We start from the raw sequence: 3,405 nt of genomic DNA, 5'->3' as shown, positions 1-3,405 counted from the left end.
TGAGCATATACACCCAGATAACATCTGGACCCATGCTTCCTTCAGACCTGCTTAAGGTCTTGTCTCATTTGGGCCCCTTCCTTCATCCTGCTGCAGACTGCAACTGCTGCATTTCCTCTGTTCTCCAGTTATTTGCAAGAAGGAAGTGAGGTCATAGAGTTAGAAAGAATGCCCATGTTATGCCGATCTTGTATCTGAAATGCCACTCTAGCTCTTTCAACACTCCTATCCCCACATTCTTGCCCTTGACCATTCCTTACAGACAAATCATGCTGACTAGTCTACACTGGAGTGAAAACCATTCTATCACACTTGGTCCTTCAACCTGTAAGGGGCTCTGTGGATTTGTTGTGACAAGGAGAAATGGATCTGTATGAAGCCGGCTGAGAACACACCTAAATATATCCACCCACAGCTGTATCTTTAGCATTATAACTTGAGAATCCATAGGAAAAGCTGCATATATGGCGCAGAGTTGGATCAAACCTACGAATTGCCCACCAGGAAACCTTCAGAGTTGGCATTCTCACAAAGAATTGACATGGATTTCTCAGCCAGCCAGACTCAAGGTGCAGAGGCCCAGAGGCACTAGGGAGGGAGTAAAGAGTAAGGAGAAACCGCTCCCCTTAATAGCAGCACCTGAGGGTCTGACTCCTCTTAAGTTTCCCTCCTGTCTGGGAACATAGGGTCCCACACTTACGCCAGTCAGGAAGAACACCAGATTGCTCAAAAAAGACACTGTTCTCCTTGCACAGGACCCAGGGTCCACAGCTCAGCTACTTCGTCCAGAAGGCTCTGAGAAGAAAACACATACATGTGTATGAGCAAGAAACACAGCCAGGGAGTCTCTAGAATGCAAGGGCCCTTGCAATGTCAAAGGCCTATGGAAGGCCTGAGCCTGAGACACTGCTCATACCCACACCTGCAGAAACAAGCTGACCTGCAGATGGTTAGGATGTGACCCCAGCCTTCCTGTACTGCAATGTGAATCAAGTTAGCCATGGAAGGAGTAAGGTATAGACAAGGAGCTGCCTGGGTTACTTTAAAGGAATCACAGTGAATTCTTGCCACAGAACCTATAACTTTCTTTTTCCTTGTCCTTCTCTTGACTGCAAAACTAGCCTCCTTGACAGTGAGTTTTCGTACACACATTCTAGGCTTCTAGAAATATGTATCAGCCAAGTGCATCCATCCCAAGCCCAGGCTCATATAAACTATTTTCATTTCCCTTACTGTCACTCTGTCATATTCTTTTCCTTATTATTACTTTTAGTAACCACAGAACATGTGCACTTTTCAGAGTGAGACTGGGTGGTGTTTAGGGTACAAATACAAACTCCAGTGAGGCCAGTGTATACCTCAATCCCTTTCCCTTCATTTCTACATGTATTCAGGAACTTGGGCTCATATAAACATGTGTCTTCTGTGTTTCTCAAGCCATTAGGGAGGTACTTAAAGCCTGATAGGCTATTTATAATATAGTTCTCTCCACAGATTGCTTAAGGATTGCACTAAGGGACTCGCTCAAGGTTGACATTTCTTTTCTTTTTTTTTTAAATTTTAATTTAATTTATTTATTCATTCATTTTGACCAGAGACCCAGAGAGAGAGAAAGAGGAAAAGTGAGAAAGCAAGCTGCCAGGTTCAGGACTTGAACTGTGGTCAGCCATGTGGGGGTGTCCAGCACCTTAGCCACCACGCCACCTGCTGGTCCCAAGGTTGACATTTCTTCACGAACCATATGACACTCAGAGCATCCCTGACAACCTGGAATTTCCTGTTGGGTTTAGAACCCATCTTGATCTGTTTTACGAGGTGGTCTGCCATCTTTCAGGAAACTTCAGATCCCCGAATCTGGTTCCTCTAAATTCTTTGTTTTTTATTTGCTTCAGAATTACTTTGTTGTTCCTGTGGAACACAGAGTAGGTTCCACTGACCCACGTGGGTGCTCTGTTTTCCTCGTGGAGCACAACGAGCCATAAGCAGGTTTCTGCAGCTGTGGTCTCCTTGCCTTTTAGAGGTACCAAAAGTTACTTTGCTTCTCTGGTACTATTAGAGGACACCTGACTATCGTTTGTTTGGTAACTAATGAGTTATGTGCAGCTTGTGGGACCTGCATGAGGAATGACTAGCCTAGGACCATGGAGGTGTGAGCAAGGGCATCCTCCTCCCCGTATGTTCACCTGACATGGCCCCTGTCTATTGCTGCCACACACACAATGGCCACCTTCATGCCTGGTTCTGAGAATGTCAGCTGAATGAGGCTGCTGGTTGAGGGTCACTGGCATTGAGTAGGTTTAGGATGGGCAAGGGCAGAAGAGGCACACTGACCCCAATGTACAAGGAGAAACTCTAGGTAAGCATCCCACCTGAAGCTGTGAATCAAGGGCCCCACAAAAGCAACAATTCTGCCCTAGGCTGCCTAAACCACCTAATACCTCCAAGTGTGCTGAGGACCAATTAATATGATAACTGGACTGTAAACTGTATATAAAGACATGACACAGGTGGGAACATCCATTCTATTTAATGGATAAACATGTTTACATTCCACCCCTGAGTGTCACAAAATAAGGAACAGATATCCCCCAGAAACTCAGTAGGAAATCTCACTTCGAGGGTGTACATGGCTTTTGGACTTTCTTTGATCATTTTTTTTCATCCACGAAAGGTGGAGGGAGATGCAGAGGCCAGAAACGTTGGAATTTCTGAGGCAACACTGCCATCAAGCGGAGGATTTTCTTGCGTGGCTCCTGGGTTCTGTGTGAATCCAGTAGATGAGGCCTCCGCTATGAGGAAAGACTAAAGGCACTCAGCGAATTTTAGGACTCAGTCTGGCTAACCCAACAGGCACCTCCAAAGTTGCAGTGAATGTGAAAGAGCCAGTCCTGACTGTTGAAGGTACCTTGGTAACTAGGGCTGCCAGGCTTTTCGCAACTGTGACAAGGTCCAGAATAGGCCTTGTTGACCGCCATGTTTACCAACCAGGAGCTGAAGTTACTGAAGGGCCTCTTGTTTCTTTTTCTTTGTGGGGAATGAGGTCTGCCAGTAGGTGGCAGGGCTGGCTATGGTGGTTATTAGGGTCAACAGGGATCCAGGTTCTGATGTCCCATTTGGAGGGCCCAGGTCCATAGAAGTCAATGAGAGGCAACAGTGGGATGCTATCAGGGAGAGCATCCAGTAGTAAGAATAGACAATTTCCTGATTATTGGGTATTAGACATGGAAGTGAAAAGCAATTGTGTCAGGGAACCAGCAGTTAGCATAATGGCTATGTTGCTGGACTCCCACGTAGTCAACCGCGGTTCGCGTCCCATACCCGGTGGCTTAAAACTCACGCCGGGCGCGTGTGCGTGCGTGCCCAAGATCCTGAGAGGAGAATGGAGGAGCAGGGCGTGTGGCGTGA

At 46.6% G+C, this 3,405-nt stretch overlaps 1 long non-coding RNA gene across 1 annotated transcript in view; it reads right to left on the bottom strand.

The window, feature by feature from the left end:
• Positions 1-706: 706 nt before the first annotated feature.
• LOC102475527 (uncharacterized) overlaps positions 707-3,405 on the bottom strand; it is a 26,728-nt gene continuing 24,029 nt past the window's right edge. The window contains exon 4 of the long non-coding RNA XR_001369737.2: positions 707-795. This is a non-coding gene — a long non-coding RNA (uncharacterized LOC102475527). The remainder of the gene's footprint in view (positions 796-3,405) is intronic.

This window comes from Tupaia chinensis, unplaced genomic scaffold, assembly GCF_000334495.1.
Source record: "Tupaia chinensis unplaced genomic scaffold, TupChi_1.0 Scaffold145774_1, whole genome shotgun sequence".
Taxonomy (NCBI): Eukaryota; Metazoa; Chordata; class Mammalia; order Scandentia; family Tupaiidae; genus Tupaia; species Tupaia belangeri.
Note: the sequence above shows the minus strand (reverse complement) of the source record. Positions and strands in the feature narration are given on the sequence as shown.